The 23,672-nt window shown below is 43.2% G+C and overlaps 1 protein-coding gene across 14 annotated transcripts in view; it reads right to left on the bottom strand.

Moving 5' to 3' along the window:
- Window positions 1-23,672, bottom strand: part of XCR1 (X-C motif chemokine receptor 1) — a 76,928-nt gene that overhangs the window by 19,490 nt on the left and 33,766 nt on the right. For 4 of the 14 annotated variants that reach the window (XM_064496621.1, XM_064496628.1, XM_064496630.1 and 1 more), the window contains 2 exons: window positions 10,210-10,289; window positions 3,062-3,139 (listed from right to left, as the gene is read on the bottom strand). The gene's annotated coding sequence lies outside the window, so the exon portion shown is untranslated. Of the gene's footprint in view, window positions 1-3,061; window positions 3,140-8,010; window positions 8,174-8,269; window positions 8,372-10,209; window positions 10,290-13,787; window positions 14,029-16,274; window positions 16,449-19,452; window positions 19,587-23,672 lie in introns of those variants that run through there. The other 10 variants (XM_064496625.1, XM_064496631.1, XM_064496622.1 and 7 more) reach the window with 10 other exon arrangements.

Below are 23,672 nucleotides of genomic sequence, written 5' to 3'. Positions count from 1 at the left end.
TTTTCAGCTCAAAAAGCTTCAACAATTATCCGTTGCCCACAGCAGTGCCTTTACAACTTTAGTGTACAAAGTATCACGTTGTATTGAACATGCAGATCCCCAGGCCCCTGCCCCAGAAATGTTGAGGCAGTAGGTAGTGGGGAGGGGCAGGGACCTAACATACTCTGCAGGTGATCAGGCTGCAAGAGGGGTCTTCAGATCACTCTTGGAGAAACTCAGACTCTGGCTTTGCTCTTGAACGCTTAGTTTACAGTTAAAACTCTACAACAAAAACATCTGTTCATCAGTTCCAGGACAGGGGTATGGGAAGCAAGGAGCTGCGTGTGATATTTAAGGAGGCACTCACTCTTAGGTCCATGAAAGTGCAGAATTGGCACTTTCCTGAACTTAAGAATGAGTGCCTCCTTAAATTTTGCGTCTTACATGTGCCCCCCAATGTTCATAGCAGCATTATACATAATAGCCAAGACATGGAAACAACCTAAATGTCCATCAACAGATGACTGGATAAAGAAGATGTGACACACACACACACACACACACACACACACACACACACACACACACAGAGGAACATTACTCAGCCATAAAAAAGAATGAAATAACGCCATCTGCAGCAACATGGATGGACCTAGAGATTATCATACTGAGTGAAGTAAGTCAGAAAGAGAAAGACAAATATATGATATCACTTCTATGTGGAATCTAAAAATAAAATGATACAAATTCTATTTACACACCAAAAACAGACTCACAGACATAGAAAACAAACTATGGTTACCAAAGGGGAAAGGGCAGGGAGGGATAAATTAGGGGTTAGGGATTAACAGACAAACATTACTATATATAAAATAGATAAACAAGGCCCTACTGTTAGCACAGGGAACTATATTCAATTTCTTTAATAACTTATAGTGGAAAAGAATCTGAAAAGAAAAAATATATATGTATGTATATGTATAACTGGATCACCTGAAACTAACATTGTAAATCAACTACACTTCAATAAAAAAATTTTTTTTTTAATTGTGTGTTAGATTCTTCCACCTGGTCCTGGCCCTCTTCTCCATACAAAGACTTGGAAAAGTCTTTAAAAGTCTTAGTTTCTTAGCAGCTTAATCATTATACCCCCAAACTGGAAACAACCAAATGTCCACCAACTAGGGGACCAGTAAATTATGGTATAGTCATACAATGAAATGCTAGTCAGCAACAAAAAGAAACTACTAATATACTCAATAATATGGGTGAATCTCACAAACGTTATGCTGAATAACACAAAAAGAGTACATATTCTGAAGGAAAATTTGGAAAATCTGGGAAAGAAATCTAATCTATAGTGACAGAAGCTCTGGAAAAGACAAATCTAATTTACATCAACAGACAGCAAATCAGAGTTTGCCTGGGTGGGTGATTATCTGGGAAGATGGGTGATTACAAGGGAACTTTTGGGAGTATCAGGAATGTTTCCTATCTTGATTGGTGGTAGTTACACTGGTGTATACTCCTGGAAACGCCCATTTAACATGAGTGCATTTTATCGTATGTGAATGATACCTCATTGAAATTGATTAAAGAAACAAAACAGAAAAATGAAATTCCCAGCTCTCTCACAACTTGTGCTTTGAGGGAAAGGCCATCTTTTCTTGATGGGCTCTGGGTATAACACAGTCGAGTAGGAAGAGCCTTGGAGAGGGGTCAGGACACCTGGATTCTCATCCTGGTTCTAATACTAACTGGCTGGATGACCAGTTATTCGGTCATTCAACCTTCTGAGTCCTGTCTGCTGTGTGTACATCCCAGGGCTGGTGGAAATAACAGATACACTAAAATACATGGTCACCTGGTGAAGAGCTATACATCTGTCAGGAATTTTTACCGGTTCTTGGATGGAAGCTGCCCTTTGCACAGCCCTTTGAATTCAAGTCCATAATGAGGAAATTTCCATAGCAATCAGGTATATGCAAATTAAAGCCGCAAGACATAGTTTTTTGCCCATGTATTTGGCAAAAATGAGAAAGTCAGCGTATCAAGGGTTGATGAGAATGCAGAAAGTGAGGACTCTGGAGGCAAGGCTGGTGGGAGAGTGAACTGATGTAGCATTTGAAGGACAACCTGGGAGAAGGTAAGGCTGCAAATACCCTCTGATCCAGCAGTTCCACTCTTGGGTTCCTCATCCAGAGAAAGCCTGCACAGGCCATAAGGAGACAGGTGGGAAGATACCCATTGCGGTGTTGTTTTTGACGGCAAAGACTCGGGACATCTTAGGTGTCTGTCACCGGGGAATGGATACATAAAACGCAGTCCATGCACATGTAGTAAGACAAGGCAGCAATCAGAAATACATTTACTACAGCTGCACAGTTGTAGCTCAAAGACATCGGGCTGAATTTTAAAAAGTATTCCGAATGACATTTATGGCATAATATCATTTATGTAAACCAAACGCAGGCACGCTGGAGTTTTCAAGAATATAAATATAGATTCTGGGTGGAAAGTGGACAGTAAGAATATACATTAATACACTGGAGAGGGAGAAGTACCTAAGAGTGTGGAAGGGAATGGGCTGGGATGAGTGATGAAGGTGAAAATTAACAAAACAAAATAAAGAAGGACTCAGCATGGACCAACGACTGCAGCGGAACATTCAATTAAATTCTGAGCATCTAAGCAGCTGGCAAAAATGTTCCAGATGTGATACTGAGAATGAGTCGGGCTTGGGGACCAGAACCACATCTTTAGAACTGGTGGTTTTCAATCTGGGCTATCCACGGAATCACTTGGGGAGTTTGAAAACACTAATGTCTGGGTCTCACAGCCAGAGATTTCAGTTTAATTGGCTTGGAGTGTAAGCTGGGACCGCCAGGATTTTTAAAAAGTTGCTCTCCTCCATCCCCTCCCACCCAAATGAGTCTAGGTTTAGCCAAGATAGAGAACCACTGCCCAGGGGCTCAGGTTTTGTATGTAAAACAATTGCTCCAGGTCATTCTGTAATTTGGGCAAATCTGGAAGATACTGGAGCCTCAGTTTTCTCAGCTGTAAAATGGGGGAAGACACTCACCTTGCAGAGTTGGAATGGACTAGGATGTTCCTCTGTGACTACCACTTAGTAATGGCTCAACAGATGGTAGCCATTATTCTGAAAAAGAAAAAATTAGGAGATCATTGAATCATCAGCATCAAAGTGAAAAGACAGAATTGTGAATCCTGATAAGTTCACATATTTCCCTGGGAAGGAGGTAAAACTAGGGGCTGGATCTGCCTGGGTCCTGAACGTCCCCACCAAATCAGGAAGCCAGCCTTCTCGGCAGTTTCAGTTTGAAGATGCTAGAGAAATATGTTATTGGCCACTGCCCTCTGTTGAAATAATATTGTCACTTCTGAGTAGAGAATTCTCAGACTTGTCACATAATAGCATTCGAACTTCAACTCGCTGGGGAAAAGGTGGACCCCTGTGTGAGCACTCACAGGAAATGCTGCCCCTCTAAAGGAATCCTAATTATAGGGTCATTATATAGGAATCATTATAGCTAATACAATAAAGCTACTTTCCTTATGTTTATTCTCAGCATTTGATATATGTTATTTTGAAAAAAGAATCAATCCTCATAACAAACACAACTCATCACACTGCAAACACAAGAGGCAGGTACTATTGTATAGATGAAGAGACAGAGGCATGAGGAGGTAAGTAATTTGTCCAAAGCACACAGCCGGGAAGCAGCAAAGCTGGCTCCAAGGTCTGTATTCCTGATCAGCTCTGCTTTCTTCCTCTTGAATGCCTCTGGTTCCTTTGCTCTGATTGTGACAATTGTTCTGCAGCCTGTACTGTTGTCCAAATATATTTTTCCATTTAAAACACCCTTGAGTCTGTGCTGCATCCCTTGCATGCCCCTCCCCTTCACAGCAAAATTCCTTGAAAAAATAGTCCACACTCTCTCTTCCCAGAAGCGAGGGAGTCTGTTATCAGTTCTCCTAAATTCCTCAGGAATCTGGCCTTGATCTGCTTATCTGATTTGTATGTGCTCTCTCCAAAGGCCCTTGCTATGCATACATTATAGATGTTACACATGATTATTGAATCAAGAAAATAAATGTGACAGTTCAGTCCAAAAACATTTTAATCCTTCGATCTCCCATGTACTTTCCTATTTTGTCCACCAGGTGGAGGTCTTCTCTTAACGCCCAGTTCTGCTTTCCTCTTCACAGGTCAGGTACACAACTCTAGATTTTGGGCTCTGGAAATGTGGCTGATGCCAATTGAGATGTGCTTAAGTACACATCACATGCCAGATATTGAAGATTTAGCAGGAAAAAAGAGAACGTAAAATATCTTACTAATAAATGTAATAAGCAGGGAGGGTAATAGCTCAGCATGCATGAGGTCCTGGGTTCAATCCCCAATGCTTAGCATGCATGAGATCCTAGGTTCAATCCCCAGTACCTCCATTAAAAAAATTTTTTTTTAATGTAATAAATTGGTTACATGTTGAAATGATAATATTTTAGATACATTAGATCAAGTAAAAGATATTATGAAAATTAATTTTACCTATTTTTAGATTTTAAAAAATGTGGCTACTAAAAAATTTAAAATTGCATGTGTGGCTTATTTTATAGTTGAATTGGACAGCACAGGCTCTCTCCCAACAGCAAACCCTAAGGTAGGTCTGCAGAACCCTTGGGCTCCAAGGAACCCAGTTTGAAATCTATTCGCTTGACTCTGCTCATGAAGAAACTGTGGCCCAGATGGGTCAAGAACTTTTCCAAAGTGATCCAAGTGATGGATCTTGAGCTTAGATTAGAATTCAGGTGGTCTATACCCTATATCTTTTTCTCCCTCCTATTATGGAGGTCCCTGAATGCCACAGGAAGTCACAGGCACAAGACCCTCTGCTGGGTCTTTAAGGTCTTTAGCAAGAAAAGTTACCACCTCACAGCTCTTCCTTGTTCACTTCCATAGGCCCCCTGCACAGCCAAGGGGCTGCTCCCCTGCAATGTCTGCCCACCTCGTGAGCATTTTTCTGCTTTCTGCAGGGAATCCCAGCCCTGCTTCAGGGCTCTGTCTGGCTGCTTCCTCTGTGGCGCTGACAGCCTGGCTGGAGACCCTGGAGACAAGTCCTTCTCACTCTTTTGTGTTCACCTACCCTCTAGACTTGCCCAATCCCGGTCCCACCCGGGGGGCATAATACCTCCTGCTGGAGTAAGTCCAACCCAGCTGGAAGGATGAAAAGACAGAGTCAGCTAGACTGGTCACTTGCTGACCCCATGACTACCACACTCTGTTACTATGGAGAGCTCACGTCAACCACAGTCCCTGCTTGCAGAGAGGGGACTGGTGATCACAAGGCCAGTGAGTCACATGGGAACTGAAAGCACCTCTCAGGGGGGTGACTTCTCTAAAGTGGATGCACGAATCAGCAGTGTTCTGAAGCTGGGAGACAAGGCCAGATCCTGTGTCGCAGCCAGGGATCTTAAGCGCAAGCCTCGGCACCACAAATCTTCCCCACTGTGGCCCCACAGAACTGTAACATCGTGGGTCAGCTGTAGTTTCCTTTGTGGTTGGGGTTGAGGCCCGGACACATGTGTGAGCCTGCACACGTATGGGTCTGCCCAGGTGAGAAGTCCCTGTTGCTGGCTTGTGTCTCTCCTCTTCATGGGGGCCCCACCCAAGTGGGAGCAAAGGATCTCAGCACCCTCCTCTCTACCCTGGATTCCTAGTCAAGGAGCCGTGTGAATGTAGGCCCTAAGTGTGGCCACAATTTCTTGGGCCATCACTGCACGGTGCTTGCACCTCATCTCTGCCTATTCTGAGCCCAGATTTGAGAACTGCTGAATCACGGGGCTGTAAGAGGACCTGTGCTGTGTGGCTCAGCAGTCATAAGATGAGGGCTTGCTTCCCAGTTCTGCCAAAGCTCCAGCTGCGCGATTCTGTGGGCCTGTGCATAGTGCGATTGGTGAAACATCTAGTCAGACTCACGTTGGCCCACATTCTCCAGAATGGGCAGCTGCATGGTGGGCAACATTCCTAACAGGGAAGGAGTAAAGATTCACCAGATTCTAATACCCTGTTTCCGTATGTTTGTGGGGTTCCTCCATGCTTCACCAATGAAAACCCATCTCTCCACTCATTATGCTAATGAACAAAACCTCTGGCGCTGATCAGAGATAAAGGTAGCTGAAGTACATGCGGGGGCTCCTCTGGTGTGTGGCCTTCTGATTAATCACCACCACTGGAGTTGCCCTCATTAGGGCAACTGGCCTCCTCTAGGGTATAGATTAAAAGGGACTGAATAACATTTAGATCACACTACCAGTGCTGAAGTATTTCAAAATAAATTGTAGATATCAGAGGCCCAGGGCACCCCAGCCTCTATGATAATAGTAACAAATAGCATTTCTTTGAATTACAAGATGTTATTCCAGGCCTTTCAGTCCCTTACAAAGTCAGTCCCTTGAATTATTTCTAGGCATCCCCAGGAGTCTCCACTTCACCCCTTTCCACTTCTAGCTCCCTTCGCAACAGGCATTTGTCGTCTGGATTGCCTACAACAGCACTCCCCATTTTGGGGGCAAGCTTCTTCCCTACTCCAGCCATCATGTGGCCATGGGGATGAGCATGTGACCTGCTTGGGCTAGTCATAATAGCCTTGTCCTTCTGGCCAAAGTGATGGGCCAGGAAAGGGCAAAGGGCCTGAAAAGCCAATCAGGAGACTTCCCAGAGATTTTTTCAATCCAGAATTAGAGAGGATACACTTTCAAAGCTGTATGCAGACACGGTTTTGGTCTTGTGGGGAACAGCTGAGTCTCGAGCATGAATCCGATATGCATAGAGAATCAGAGACACAGGTTCTTATGGACTGGATGTTTGTGCCCCCTCCCATCAAATTCACAGGCTGAAGTCCTGATCACCAGTGTGGTGATATTAGGAGGTGGGGATTGGGAGGTAATTAGGTTTGGATGAGGTCTTGAGGGTGTGGCCCCCATGATGGGATTAGTGCACTTATCAGAAGCGGAAGAGACACCAGAGCCCACATACACTCACACCAAGAGGAGACCCTGTGAGGATATAAGGAGCAGGTGGCTGTCTGCAAGGCAGGAAGTGGGAACGAAATGTGCCAATGCCTTGACCTTGGACTTCCCAGCTTCCAGGGCTGTGAGAAATAAATGCCTGCTATTTAACCCACTATGGGATTTTGTTAAGGCAGCCTGAGCTGACTAAGATGTAGGTGGAGAGAGAGGAATCAATTGCTGAATCTCTAAATCCAGTTGTCCCTGGGTCCAGCTGTACCCAGCTGTGCACTCTATGCAGTCTAGTTATACAGCCCACAAAGGCCTTTTTTGGCTCAAGCTGATTAATCTGTCCACCATCATCAGTCAGTAGTTACTTTGCAGGACCAAACTTTCATTCCTTGCTGAAGCCCTGTGCTGCTGCTGGGACCTCTGGTGCTGGCTGCAAAAGATCACAGTCACCTACTCTGCCCTCCTGATGCTGCCCAATCTGAACCTGAGGACCATCTAGGCCAAAGTGGAGACCCTCAGTACTGCAGTGCAGTTAGCTTTTGGCTGGCATGTCTGGCAGACACCCACTCTTTGGGTTAGCAGGGTGTCTGCATCTCTAAGCTTGCCTACAACTGGGTCATGCATATTGTAGATCAGTTAAGGCTTGTTAAGTAATTTTGGATTCTTATTTTTAAAAGTCGTATTGCCAGGCAAGGTATCACCCTGGCCATCTGCTTCAGTAACCATGTCTGCCTTCTGGGAAGGACTTCCTCCCTCAGGACATAAGGCTAATCCTGTCCCCGCAGTGCTAGTTATGTCCTGGCCCCACTCTACTCTCCTATGTGTCCGTGGCCCCACTGTGTGCCCTGTGGCTTCCTGGGCTGTGATCTCCAAGGAAGGCTTCATACACATGGAACCTTGGTAAGAGCCTGTGTGTCTGGTGCTCTGTGTCCATTTAAGTGTCCCAGCCTCACATCTCTTCTGTTGTTTATCAACCGGCTGACTCACCCTGAGCTTGTGGTCTCAGCAAACATGACCCTTGAGATCTCTATCTGCCCTTTCCACAGAGAGGAAGCCAGATAGCATCATGTATTGATGGTTTGTTTCTGTTTACTAATTAAGAAGATGAAAGCAACAGATTCTGACGCATCTTTCCTTCTTTGATTGATTAGGGCCAGTGGACCTGAGGACAGATGATGAAGCATTTAGGGTTTAGTTTTCTCCTCTGGAAAATGGAACCATGATTAAAACATTGCTCAGAACTTACCTCCTACAGGTCTGAATATCCTGGACATGTAGCAAAGACTTCTGAGTACATCAGGCTCCTTAAGAGAAAGGGATTTCCTGAGAGGGATTTCCTCATATCAACCTGTGAGGGCAGGAGTGGGAGCGGTGTTTGGTGTTCCAGGGAGTTTGGGACCTGCCCATGCTCTCGACTTCTCTCATGGGCCTCACGGCTGTGAATCTCTCTGTGTATCACCCTCCATCTCCTCCTACTCTCAGGAAGACAATCATCTCTGGCTTCTTGAGCCGCAGATTCCAGAGGGAGCTGATCCAGCCAGCAGAGACTGGAGATGTCCCCTACTATTCATCCTCTCTCAATACTATAACCCTGGACTTTTAGCTAGGCACGGCTGCCTAGAATAGAAATAACACTTCCCAGCATTCCTTGCACCCAATTCTGGCTGCATAATCATGTTCTGGCCAGTGGGATACAAGTGAAACTTATCCGTGAGACTTCTAGGTTGTGTTTTAAAGGGAAGGGGGCATGTCCCCTGGGGTCCTTTTTCCTTTCCCACTTGTTAGAATGTGGACATGCTGTGAGCCATCTTGGATAGTGCAGATGAGGACAACACTGCAGCTGGCAAAGAAACAAGATAGAAAGAGCCTGGCTGCTGACATCTTTGCAGAATAGAGCAAACCTAATTTTTAGCCTCTTTGCAGCTTGGAGGTGGTGAAGGGATGAAGCAGAAGGTATAGGTCTGCAGGAAAAGTCTTTCAGAGGAGCTGACTTGTCTGTAGAAACATTTTTCCCCTCCCCCACTTCCTCTCGCTGCTGGCTTGGAGCATGGACTGGCTGGGTCTCCAGGATCCATCTTAGATTGCAAGGTGATCTTAAGGGGGGAAGCCTCAGGCTGGAGATGGGGGAGCAGAGAGCTCAGTTGGAGTCTCTGATGCTGCTGTGGATCCCAAATAGCCTGGAGGGTCAGCCTCAAAGTTTTCTGTACCCAAGTGAGGAATAAACTTCCGTCTTGTTGAAGCCCTCACTACACAGTGTGCTTTGTGGACCAGAAATGTGAGCACCCCCCAGGAGCATGTTAGAAATGCTAAACCTTCTGAATTAGAACCTGCATTTTAACAAGATCCACAGGTGACTCACGTGCACGTGATGGTTTGAGAAGCACTGGTTTAAGCCACTACTTATTGTTACACATTTTCCCATTGTGGCAGCTCAATCTAATTATTGCACATAGAGATGATTCCCACATGGGGTCATCTAGAAAATGGGACTAAGAGGGACTGCTGAGGAGCTCACTACTGGGTTCTCCCACTTCTCCTTTCCCTGCGTCCAGGAAAAGCATGCATGGCTCTCAGCAAAACTTCATTTCCCCAAATCAAACCATGAGGGTCTTGGGAAGCCTCGACCAGGGTTGTCCTGGAGCCCAGGTTCTTGATAAGCAAGCTGCAGTTGCTTCCACCCCCGACCACCCCTGTCTCCAGACCCAAGAGTGGCAGAGGGTAGATGATGGTGGTGTGCTCAGAGGAGGTAAGTGATGGGGCCTACAATCATTTTGAAATCTTAAGGCGTCATAAAATAAATCATCCTTCCTGGAAGACTTGGCCTTCTGTTTTTAAACATGGGCGCTTCTAGGCTTTGCTTCTGGGGCTGATTGTCACACTGGGTGACTCGAACTTCACTGTCTAGCAGGGTTATATCCTCTGGTACAAAACTCCAGGAAGTGTCCCTCCTAGCCCATCTGTATCCAATGAGACAGTCAGGTGAGGGGTGAGAAAGGCTCCTCAGGATGACATTCTAGAGAACGGTTCTCGACAAGGTCTCAACTGGATGTAATTTGTTCAAGTGAATCACTTGAAAACATTTAACTCTAGGGAGGCAACGGAAAGTAATAGTGAGATGTGAGGAGATCTTGTTCCAAGCCACAGTTCTGCCCTTTACTTCTTTTTGATCTTGGACAATTTTCTTACCTATCCAAGCCTTCTCTCCAAGTCTCTGGTGGCTTTTTAGTAAATCCCAGTACTTCTGAACTTAACCTTGGTTTCTGCATCTGTACATGGAGAAATAATGATAATTAATAATAATAATGATGATGAAACCAACAACAGCAAATATCTTTGTTGATAGGTTTTTGTGGGCTCAGGAATTGACCTTGTTTGTAATGAAATCCTCAGTTTTTCATGTAGGCAGATCTGCAGGCCTCATAGATCTTGTACACCAGCACCTCTCAAACTTTAATGCCCAAATGTGTCACCTGGAGACTTAAGTAAAAGGGCGTTTCTGATTCAGCCAGTCTGGCTGGGGGTCTATGATTCGGCAAATCTGAAAAGCGTCTCGGTGATGCTGCTGCTTCTCCAGGGACCATACGCATCCTATGGCAAATTGTAGACTCTCTACTAACGACTTGTGGATATTCCTTAGTTACTGCCTCTCAACTGTTCCAAACTTGACCCCACTGTAATTTCAGACACTATAAATACAAAAAGCAAATGAGTTGCCATTTGTTACACGATCACACCATGAGGATTTCCATTTTCTGTTTCTGTTTTGTTGTGGAGAGATGTTTAGCCCTGCAGGCAGCACAATGTCCTTCCATCTGGGTTCCTGGTGGTGCATGATTTCCCCATGTTTAAAGGATACCTCTCAGCTTGATGTGGCAGTTTTTGCTGTGGTTATGTCTTTCAACATACTTCCTGCTTTTCTTGCAAAACAGAGATGACTTACACCTTTCTTCGAGGCCACAGCCCAAATGATTATAGGTTTCTCTGAGGGCTTGGACAGGGCTTAAGGCACAACCCTCAGTGCGTTGACTTTTGGTTTTTTGCTATGTGAACGCCAGGGTTAATCTATATGGACTTTACTTTGTTGGAATGAACGATTGCAATTCTATTAGAGAAACGTGAGGTTTGCAGCACCTCACAGCTTCACATTTCAACTAGAAATCTTGTTAAGTCCCTCAACAATGGAACAGAACCCAGCCATTTTTATACCAGTCAAGATTGCCTGGGTTGCATTATCTCAATGGCAATGCTCATGGCTGCTAAAAATTCAGAGACTCAGAAGCTATGGGAGCTGAACAGAGCCTGAGAACTTCTAAAACTAACTCCTCTATGTTTCAGAGGTGGACACTGAAGTCCAGAGAGGTTAAATGGCTTGCCCAAGGTCACACAGCTTAGCCTGGCTTTCATGGTTATTGCAGGATCATCCCACAAATATTCCAGATGAATTTCTTTGCTTAGTCATCCCCATTTCCTACAACTTCTAACCACCATGTGATAAAAATAATGTATTAAGCATTTCTCTCTTGTCTTCATGAATTTTTCCATTATGGAAAAAACAAAAACCACATTACAGTGTAATTGGAAAATAGAGGGGAAAAATCACCCACACAATTATTTTTTTGACCCAAGATACCTATCTAACTACTACTTTAAAATCCTTTGGTATTTTTCTTATTTTGCTTTTTAATTATTAAAATATAGATGCTTAGAAATAAAAATTCAAATCATATAGAAAGCCATAAAAAGCAAGTCTTCTTTCTCATATCTTTTCTAGTCTTTCTCCTAATAAGTATCTTCTTTTGATTGTTTCTGTTTCTTCTGGTATTCACCTTGATCAATATTGCTAAATAACCTACTACTACACCTGTGTCTGCATTTATTAGCTTGATGCAATACTTACAGACTTTTCATTGTTTGACAGGTGAATAAATTATTCCCTTATCCACCCCCTTCTCTCACCTCCAAATCATTGGCAGTTGTGTATTTTTATTTCTTCTGCTGGTTAACCTTATGATTTTACATAATATTCAGTCTCTATTTATTGACCCATTAATTATAGCTAGTGATTCTTGATTCTCCACTATGTAAGATAAGAAATTAATACTCCTCTACTTCCTGCTTCATCTCTCTTTTCCACCCCCCACCATCTCTCAGCTATTTTACCTCTTTAACATTGTTGAGGTTTATAGCACATGAATTCTCTTTAGTAAATTTGCCCTCCATGTTTGTCAGTAAGTTAATTCTGGTAATTGAAAGCCAATGAACAAACAGTATTTAAGTACAAAGATGATGTGAATATGATTTGCTACAGAAGCAAGTATTATGTTGAGATCCGCAGAGGGGAATGTTCCAATGTCAAGGTCAAGTGGGTCTTTTTTGTTTTTTACTTCATTAACTACACAAAATCATGATATTTTGTAGTTGGTTTCGTATTTGGGCCATGAGATTATCTCTCTCTCTATGTATTTTTGTTTTGTTTTGTTTTGTTTTCCAAAACTTACTGTTTCTGGAGTTTTTAGTTGATTGAGAATAGAAACATATGCCTTCTTTATAATATTACAAATACATTCCAGCTTTTTAATATATCATTTATTAAGTGCTCCAAAATGTACCGATTTTCAGCTAGGGTAAAATTACATTCTAATAATATAACAATATAAAATAATATAATATTTGCATTTTACCAGCTTACTAACCTCTTTCACAAAAACATGAAACTTTCATAACAACATGAGTTTATAATACTATTACTATATTATTATATTACATATTGTTATATTATAAACATAATTTTATATGAGTATATACAACAAGAGTATGTAATACAATATATGAGTATATAGTAACTTGCATAACAACTTGGGTGTTCACTCTCTTTATCAAATTCTGCCCCCGTTAATTTCTAGGTGTTTACAAGAGAAGGCTAAGAGAAACATATCTCTGGAGAACACAGATAGGACACAATGTGGTTTAATGTTGTATTATTTATAATATTGAAAATTTGGGAAAATATCCAGCAATAATGAAATAAGTAAATTATGGCATGGTCAACAAATACTATATTGTTCTTAAAAATGATATCTGTGGACAATTTTTAATGATGTAGGGTAATTTTTATGGTAGTGTTACCACTAGGAAAGAGGTTGCAAGCAATGCTCATTTTCTTCTTTATACTGGGCTTCGAGTTCGTTTTTATCCTTGATGTGTTGATAGAAAGGGTTTCTGGAATTACCCATCCCCATCTACTTCTTTAAAATTGGGGATTTAAGTCATACTTGTCAGAATCTGTCCACTCAGCTTCCAGTCTACATCCTCCTACTCCCCACTCTGTTCCTGTCTGTTCCACTTCTGGGAGAAGGCATTTGATGATGCCAAGAATTTTCTAGTTCTGCTTTTCACAGCACTTTGCAAAGTAATGTATACTGTGATATTTGCTCCTTTATTGGTTTGAGAGCTGCTGGTGTATCTCTGCCTGTTTTAAAAAAACACAAAACTTTGGTGGTTTTTAGATTTGTTGGGGAGGGAGAATTTCAGGTCTGTTTCAACTCCCACATCTTTCCTGGCCACCACATATAATTATAATGAAGAACACAGACAACTCTCATTTGTTTCACACTTTCAATGAAAAAGAAAAACCTTGTTTGTTTTACCTTTGGTTCTGTTTGTTTTCAATAATGGTTTACACAAATGTATTCGCTTGGGTGGGGCTCCGATTTGTCCTACAGTCAAATACTACCTAGTAGTGGGTGAAAGGGCAGGACACTAACTTGCTTTCTCTCCACTCTGATTCGACCTGTTGGCTTGCCCTAGAGGGTCTTCCTCTGCCTCAGGCTGGTCCTTGCTCTGGGTCCAAAAGATGGCACAATCTGTTTCCAGTTCGGGGCAGGAGGTGATGAAATGCAGTAATGAGGACATCGATCTGGTTGCCTGGAGACCTGGGTTCGAGTCCCACCTCCTCTACTTGACAACTGTACAACCTGGGGCAACTCGTAGCCTCAGTTTCCTCATCTGGGCCAGGAGAGGATGTAAAGAGGAAGAATCTGAAGGCCTTAATTTGTTTAGTATGATTTCATTAATAATACAAATAACCATCATCTTTCATGAAAGCCATTTATGTTTCTGGGCCAGAAATAATTTCTAATCTCGGGGTCACTGCCACCAAAAGAATAATTTTGCTTGGAATATGGACACAGAGCTCAAATCAGAGCATGGAGGAAGGAATCCCAGATTACAGGATACTATTATATTTTTCTATAAATATGAACTATTATTAAATAATAGGGTGTATTCTGATTAGCGATAACTGTGTAACAAACCACCCCAAACAGTGGCTTAAAGCAGAACCAATCTGGAGTTGACAGGGCTCAGCAACTTGCTTTGTCTGCCATGCAGCTGCAGAAAGACAGTGGCTGGAGCTACCGTCATCCTGAAGGGTTCCTCATGTACCTGACTACAGCCGGGGCTAAGAAGACTCAAACAGCTGGAGAGTAGTCTGTTCATCTATCCGTGTATAGATCTAGCCATCTATCTAGTCTCTCCATGTGATCCCTCCCCAAAGTGGGTTCAGAGTAGCCAGATTTCTTTCAGCTGGAACCCCGGAGTAAGTGTCATAGACATGAGCAGAAGCGGCATGACTTTTTCTAAGCTGGCTTTAGGAGTCACATAGCATCATTCCTACCACTTTCTATTCATTAAGGCAGTCACAGGGCAGGCCCAGTTTCAAGAGGAGAGGACTTGTCAAAGAATTCATGAGCGTGTTTCAAAACCATCACAAAGGTGCAAGGATGAATCAGTACCTACTAATATAACTTCAATCTTGTATTTTTACAAAATGAAATCCATAAACTCTGAAAGTCACTTGCTACCCAGCCCACAAAGTGTCTAGAGGTTCTCACTCACCACTTGAGTCCCAGCCTGGGTGCCCCTGGTCTAAGCAGAGACCCCACATACATACTGGAGCAAGCAACTGGGAGCCAGAAGACTGGAGTTAAGGTTCCAGTTCTGTCTTGCTGAGTCATATGACCTTTGGACATATCACTTTAGTTTACTGGCCTCATTTCCCCCTGCACAATGGAGACACTAGCCCTGCCTTTCCTATGTCGAAGAATTGTGCTGAGACTCGGATGAGAATATGCTTTTTAACTGCAAAGTGTTCTACAAAGCAAGAGAAAAACTCCTCACTCCTGTTTCTTGCCTCTTATGAACGCTGGTGAAGCCATAAGGCCTTGAGAAGCTCCAATCACCTCATAGTCTAGATCTCTGGAATCTTTTGTCTTTTGTACGTTGGAACTGCTGTTTTTCTCCATAGTCCCAGGCTTCTCCTTCTGTCAACCACTGTTGTCTACTTACTGGGTTCTTCTTGGTGGGATGGAGAACTTGGCTTTCTGGCCACACAGCTTGTCTATAGATGTGACTGACTGTAATCACCTCTGTGTGATCGTTATGTGATCACTTTTCTATCTCAAAGGGAGGATCTCCCCTACATCTGACAGTATAAGGCTGAATTCAAAGGGTGAAGTGGAAGGTGCTTTGGGATTTGTGCTGGAGACCAACCCATGCAGGGCTGAAGGTCTTGTACCAGAAAGGCGAATGTGGACAGAGGAGAAACTCTTCACAAACTCTTCAAATTTAGACTTGCAACAAAGACTTGCTTTTATTCTAAGGGGCCCAAGTTTGTTTCTTTTCAAAACATTAAAAAGATTTAGTTGATTTTTATTCCCTATTCATTGATTGACTGCCTACTCTGGGCAGGACAGAAGAGGTAAAAAAATGGCAGACAGTCCAGCCTCTCAGTGCTTCCTCTTTAGTAGAGAAGATGTAGAAACGCCTGTCACATGTATGATCTGTGATTTAACAAGGCAAGAACAACATGCAGCTGATGTACTAAACTGTCTGAGAGAGGAGAGGCATGGTTATACAAGTTCTAATTTTCCTCCGATCTTTGCCATCCATCATCCTGTGTTAGCATGCACCGTCACACATCCCTACCCTGGTGGTTTTTAAACTGGTTCCATATCTATAGAAAGCCATTTGGCATATACATAAAGACCTTAAGATGTGCAAATACTACAACCCAGAAATTTCACATACTCTAAGAAAAAATCATGGATGGTCACTGCAGTGATGCTTAGAAGAACAACCCTGATCCTTAAATGCTCAGCTCTCCGAGGCTGTGAACAAATCAAGAAGAACAGCCCCTGTTTGCATAGTGCTTATATGTGCCAGAGAGTGCTTTACATATTTTTACTACTCACAGCAAGCCAGTGAGGGATAGCCCCACTTTATAGATGAGGAAACTGAGGCTCAGAGAAGTTGATTTACTCAAGGTCACCAAGCCAGGATTTCAACCCAGGTGGTCCATCTCTGGAGCCAAAACTTTTAATCACTATTCTCCACCGCCTTTTGGTCCATAAGCACCAAAGAGATTTCTAGAAGAACACAGGAAAATGTACATAAGATCAAAGGGGCAAAGTTGCTTACAAAACAATACAGTCAGTCTGGTTCTTACTTTTTTTTTTTTTTAAAGTATATACAAAACAGAAAAAAGAATAGAAAAGTGCCCATCAAGATGGAGGATTATTTTTTATTTTAATTTTCTTCTTTGTGATTTTCTAAGTGTTATATAATGACTATTTCTTGCTTTTGAAGTAAAAAAAAGTAAAGACTCACAGTCATTTAGTTATTTGGTTGATGTGATGGGAGGGGGGAAAGAACAGGCAATTGGGGATGGGGAGAGGGCAGGAAGACCTCATAAAAGAGGGGGTGTTTGAACTGGCCCCTGAAATGGTACAAAATTCACAAGGTAAAAATCCGAGGACATGATGATGGTTTTCTGCTGCTTCTGAACACATCCTCTTTTTTTCTAGAGTCATAGAGTCAGTCTCCTCTGTACTGCCAAATCTGCATCATTTCTTTTGGGGAGGGGGCTTCCAGGATGCAACAGAGCGATTTCCACAGTCAGCCTTTGGGCTCTCCTGGCCTCTGAGAGAGAATGTGTCCCCCTGTTCAGGAGGCTGTTTACAGCCATCACGACAATCTTGATTTGAGGTGGTGGATGGGGTGCTGTGGGCAACGTCTGTGGTTTGCAGAAGGAACTTCAGAAACATTTTCTATTGCTAGAAGTGACTGCACTTCACACAGAGGTGGGATGGCTTAGGTGTCGAACAGGGCCCCTCTGAGGGTACTCTGGACCACAGAAAGAGACCCCTCCCCAGGGACGCATGGAGTGGCCCTGTCAAGGCTGGATCTGTGACGAGAGTCAGTTTCACACCTGGCTAGGTACTTCCTGTCCACTGAGTCCCCACAACACATCTCAGGGCCCCATATAGAACTTTAGATACTGTTCACAGAGGTGACACTGTATCTGGCAAGTTCCTTGAAAAAACATCACATCTAACTGAACCAAGGCATCCGCCACTCCAGCAGGAAAGCAGTTCCCATCTTCCCGATCTGGGAGAAATTCCCTTTGTGTCATCCGTTGGTCACTACCAGTTCCCTAATCGTTTCCTTCTGGAAATTAGCTGTGGAATTTACCACAGATTTTAGGACGGAGACCCAAGCCTCACCCAGGTCTTCATGCCTTGCCATCACCATGTAAGGGCAAGTTTTAAAACTGAGCTTTCCTGGTGGCCAAAAAGCAAAGAGACTTTCCCCCTCCCTTTTGTATGTGAAAAACCTACACGTACAGAACCTAGTGTTTGAATCCTTCCTCTGTCCCTTTGATATGTCAGTATTTGTAAGGGCTAAGTAAAGCCTCTTGCAGCTTTAAAGTCCAGGAATTTTTTTTTAAGGGTTTAATGCTTTGGGGATCTCTTTGAAAGATAAGTATCAAGGAAAATAGTGCCCCTATCTTTCTGTCACCATGGAGTTTAGTCTGGGCACCTGCTCTAAGCTGTATCTGTCTACTTCTCATAGAGACAAATGCGATTGAGATAAAGGCAATTAGCTAGCACAGCTGGCTCCCCTGGTTAGCAGGTGAACTTGGGTGAACTATGAAAGAATGTACAGCGAACAGTGCTGCCAGGTCCTCCTGTAAGAAGACAAGTTACCATCAGTCTTGGGTACATGTTCGTAATGGGTTGTAACCACTAAGTGGTACAAAAATCAGAAGCTTTCTTTCTACCTTTGTAATCTCATCAGTGGGGTTACCTGTGACACATACTATAATCTGGTTTAATGCTTATTCCATAATAAAACTGTTTTCTTTCCTTTCCACCTGTGCGGAGAGGATTCTCTGGGTTGGCAGAATTTCGAATCTTCCCCATCATCCGTGAGCACCAGTTTTGTAGCCGGTACGAAGGCTGTCCACGATCTGGTACTAATGATAATGACGTGTGGGCAATCCTCCAGCACACGGAGCTTCATGCTTCTTTGGAACACATTAATTCCTCTCCCCACATTTCCTTTCTCTGTCCGCCCTGCCCTGGGGCGACCCTGGGTCCCAACTTCCTGGTCCCACATGAATAGGATGTGTGACCCTTGTCTCAGCAGTCCTTCCCCAAAAGGCTGGGAGCATCTCTCTCTGTCTTGGTTAGTCACCAGGCTTTCTTGTTTTGCAGGCCTGCCACACAGAGCTTCCAGGCCTCTCTGGCCTGGACCAGCTGTAAAAGGCCAGATGCTGCCAGATTTTTCACCAAACAGGGCTAAGGCATCCCTGCCAACTGGGCCCTGACATATACCAATGAGGCACCATCCTGCCCATCCTCTCAGAGAAGTGGGTATGATCTGTGCTACAGCCCACTTTGGCAGGAAGATGTTGGGCATGGTTGGGTAAGGAGACCACATCAGCTCTTGGGAGTCATCTCTGTTGGCCCTTCAAAGTCAGAGGTAACTCACTATCCCATGTGTTCTTTACAAACAGATCTCTGAGCCTAAACCTGGCTCTTTTCAGGATGTTGGCTGGTGCGGCGGAAGGGCAGGTGAAACAGAGGCATCTGGAAGATTCTGTGTCCCTCCTCCACTCTGTTATTCTCTTTCTCTTTTTCCTTCTTTGGGTATAAGCCAGATGGGAACCAGGGCTGCTAAGTTTTCCTTCTAATCATTTTGACACAGGTTCTTGCCGCCCACAGAGGTGCATTTGTGTTAACATCCTTAAGAACCCTCAGCCCCCTCTCTTCACGCTGTTCAGGGCATAAGCCTCTAGGATAACTTGTTACATTGTCTGACCCCAAACTGTTCATACATTTGAGTTCATACTTGGAGTGCACCACAGGGGGGTCTGTGTTTTGGGCAGATCCTGAATCATACACAAGGGTGAGGCTGCACTTGAGTACAGATTCAGAAAAAAATGTTCCTTTTCATTCTCTCCTGAAGACAGAAATGCTCAATTCTCAATTTTTCTGCTTCTCTAAAAAGAGGACTCCTCCTGAGATTCTGGTGATTGGTTTGAGGATCTTTCTTGAGTGAGAAGAATTAAGGTGAAGAAATACTTACAATTTCAAATGGGCACAGTTTATTATCTGTAACAGATATGTCCCAGAATAACGATTTCTGTGGGAAGGATTCCTTTTCAAACACAGGATGTGGGCTTTACTATTTAACTTCATCTTGTAATGATAAGGCTTTGCCTGTTTAAAAAGAAAGTATCCAAGGATAATGAAATTATTGATCCAATAATTTTCTCAATTTGAAAGTTCAGACTTTTACATACTAGATGTTCTTCTTTGGTGCTTAAAAAATAATAATAATGTGGCCTGGTGCAGCATCCTGAAATCCTTATTTTAATTTTGCCTTATGATTGTATAAGTAATACATATTCAAGGTATCATTTTTCATATGGAAGGTTTTCCTTTTAATGTGTTCAAATGTATCAGTCTTCCTCTATGGTTTGTGCATTTTATTTCTTGTGTAAGTTTGCCTAAGTGGCTGCAATATTTTCACTCTGCATATTCATGCCCCCGTGCAGTGTGTCTTTGCAGCCCCTCCTGGTAGGAGGTGCACACCATCTCTACCCTTCTTGAGTCTTGGTATTAGCTTCAGCAAAGGGAATTCAGTGGAAGTGATGCTGTGGCAGTTCTGAGCACAGAGATCTTAGGGGTTGCTCTCTCTTGGAAGTCTGCCAGTTGCCATGGAAACGAACTCAAGGAGCCTACTGGATGATGCAGATCATGTGGCCCAGACACTCCTACAGCCCCAGCCAATGGCCAATTCCCAGCTAATCTAGCAGTTGGCCATGGTTGCATGAGTGAGTCCAGCAAAGACCATCAGAACTGCCCAGCTAAGTCCAGCCTAAATGGCCGACCTGCAGAATCATTAACAATGAAAAATGGTTGCTACTTCAAGACACTAAGTTTGGGGCTGGTTTGTTAGGCAGCAATATTTAAATAAAACACATCTTGCTAAACACAGTCTTCTCTACCTTGAGATTCTAAAGAGTCTTCTATATTCTCTTCTCAAAGTTTCTCCATTTTGCTTTTCATATTTATGTACCATTTAATTTTTATTGTATGAGGTAGAGACCTAATGCATATCTGCTCATGCCTTCCTGTATTTTTGAATGTTTGAAATACTTCACAATAAATATTAAAGTCATTTAAAAAAAGAAATACATAATTACTATAACAATTTAGAGAAATATAACAAAAATAAAAACAAAAGAATATTCACCAAGAATAACACAACTCAGCATTAACCACTTAATAATGTGTGAGGTGTTTCCTTCTGGTCTTCTTGGGGGGACATGAAATTGAGACCAAACTGCTTTCCATTTTTCTCACTTAGCATTGCATTGTGAGTATTTCCCTATATCATTTCAATTCTCCAAAATAATTTTTAATGATCACATACAGTTTGTCACACGGGTATACCATAATTTGTCAACCAGGCACTTATTGTTAGGCACTTAGGCTGTCTCCCATTTTTCAATATGAATGCTAGTACAGCACTGAATATCTTTGTACAAATATCTCTGATTAGTTCTTTAGGATTATATCTATAAATGACATTCCTGGATCAAAAGGTATGAACCATTTTAAGATCTAACATACAGTTAGAGAAAGATACGCTCTAAAGAGGCTATGTCAGCTTCCGCCCACCTCCACCAGTGCAAATGAGCAGGTCCATCCAAACGCAAGCTCCACACTAATGCTTCTGCTGAAATAAATGAATAATCCAATCTCAGCTGATTCATTTAGTCAGAGCAAGATCACATGCTGATGAGAATACAAAACTTGGAAGAGGCACATAGCAAGAAGGAAAGTCCATGATAATATATTAATATAGTAGCTTCAGTTCCTCCTCTTAAATTTATTTGACAAAAATAATTGCCCCAGTTCACCGAGGCCATCCCTGCCCTGCTACACACAGCAGGAACCAAGAGCCAGGCATAGATGTTTGGGACATAGGAAGGATTCCAACTGAGGTGATGCTGGGGCGTCAGTCTCTCTGCTCAGGAGAGGCCAGAGGGGCCAGGTGGTCATTCATTTAAACATATCAGTGTCTGTTATTAGCCAGAGGCTGGGAACACAGAAATAACCAACGTAGAGAGAAAATTTCCATTCGTGAAAATAAGAGCTCTTACAGGTCCAGCTGCAGGACACCAGGAAAGCACAGGGAGGTGTGCCCCATGTACCTCCTGGGGTATCAGGGACAGCTCCCAGAAAAGCAGGTGTCCAGGGTGGTCTTTGAGGAGTAAGTGGGGCTTGGCCAGGTGGAGAGAGGAGGACCTGTTCTAAGCAATTACAGGACAGCCCGACTGCAGGGTAAAAGGTGGTGAGCAGAGTGGGAGGGGCCGGGAGGAGGCATAAGTGAGAAGGCTAGAAGAGGAGGAAGGGTCTGGGGTGTAGAAAGCTTCCTGTGGCTTGCCATGGAGTTTATATTCTTTATAACGCCATACCTGATCTGGCCCCACCATCTTTCTGACCCCATCTCTTATCCCTCCCTGATCCCAACCACTCTGCTCCCACCGCATGGGTCTCTTTGCTGTTCCTCAAGCAAGCTTCAATCCTGAGTCTTTGCACTGGCTCCTCTATCTGCCCAGAATGTTTTCCCTCCAGACACATGTATGACTTTCTTTCTCTCTTCCCTCATGCCTCTGCCCTCAATGTCATCACCTGAGCAGAGAAACTTCCTCTGATAAACTTACATCATGTATCATGCCATTCTGGCTACCTACCCTGTTTTCTGTCCTTTACCTGTTTTATTTTTCTTCCAGCATTTATTATCTAGCTCCCACCCTACCACCTACTAGAATGTAAGCTCTATGAAGGCAAGGAATTTGCTTTTTCATTGTTGTACTGAATAGAATCTACTGAACAGTCTATTCCTTGTGCCTTGAGTAGTGTCTGATGCATAGGAGGTTCTTAATAAAAATTTGTTGAATAGAAGGATGAATTTTGTCATGAAGACAATGAGGAACCATTGAAGAGATCTGAGTCTAGAGAAGGACATTCAGATTTGCATTTGAGACAGCTCTCTTTAGCTTCGCGGTGCAGGACGAGCCAGTAAATCTGACCAGGAGGCCTCCTAAATCATCTATCCGGGGTAAGGTGGTGAAGGTAGGGGTGAAGAAGGTGGGGGTGACTTCCAGAGGCATTAAGTAGGAGGCGTGGTTGCCTGGCCTTGGTGCCTGGTTGGATGTGTGAGGTAAAGAAGAGAGAAGAGGCAGGGAATATTCCACATTATGGATTTGGACATCTGGCTGGGTGGTGCCCTGACTGAGATCAGAGATTGCTGCGGAATAGTGGGCTCAGGAGGAAAGACAATGAATTCAGGTTAGTTTAGAACATGCTGAGTTTGAAATTCTTTGGCATCTCCAAGGGGAGAGGTCGTGCAGGCAATCTGAGCACTGCAGGGCCTGCAGCCATCTGCGTGAATGCAATCACCAAGGGAGAGTATGGAGAGTGATGGGAGAAGAGGACTGAGGACAGAATTCCAGGGTTATGTGACCCCAGAGTGAGATGAGTAAAAAGGAGTGGCCACAGCAGTAGAAGGAAAGCCAGCCTGGAAGAGAGTGCCAGGAAGGCAGCAGTGATCGATAACATCAAATGAAAATACAGGTGGTGGAATAAGCACTGAGCAGTTTCAATGGCATTTTGTAACTGGGAAGTTGCCGGTGAAATAACTGAGTACGGGGGTGGAAAAGTCCATGGGTCATGAAGTGGAGGCAGACTGGGGACAACTCTTCCAGGAACATTGAATGTGAGAAGAAAGGCAAAAGTGGGGCAGCACCTTAGGGAAAAGGAAGGTAATTTTAAAAAATGAGATCTATCTGATTCCAAAGCTACTATTCTTTTAAGTTTTAAAAAACTTTTAATTTCAAAATAACTACAGATGCAAAGATAGTGAATAACTAAGTATAGAGGAGTCCCATGGACCCTTCATCCAGTTTCTCCAGTGGTTCCATCTTACATAATTAGAGTACACTATTGCTAATAGGAATTTGATTTTGCTACAATGTGTGTGTATAGTTCTGTGCCATTTTAATCACATATATAGATGCATGTAATCCCATCACAATCAATATGCAGAACTGTTCCATCACCACAAACTCCTTTTGGTTATTCTTTGACAATCACACCAACCTCCCTCCCTCTTACTAAGCCCTGGCAACCATGTTTTAGCATGTTTAGCAATGTTTTCCATTGCTAAAAATTTTTCAAAAGTTTGTCTAAATCTAATGAGATTGGACATATTTTGTAAGCAAGCATAATCCT

The sequence above is a fragment of the Camelus dromedarius genome, chromosome 17, assembly GCF_036321535.1.
Source record: "Camelus dromedarius isolate mCamDro1 chromosome 17, mCamDro1.pat, whole genome shotgun sequence".
Taxonomy (NCBI): domain Eukaryota; kingdom Metazoa; phylum Chordata; class Mammalia; order Artiodactyla; family Camelidae; genus Camelus; species Camelus dromedarius.
This window is presented reverse-complemented; position numbering and strand designations above follow the sequence as displayed.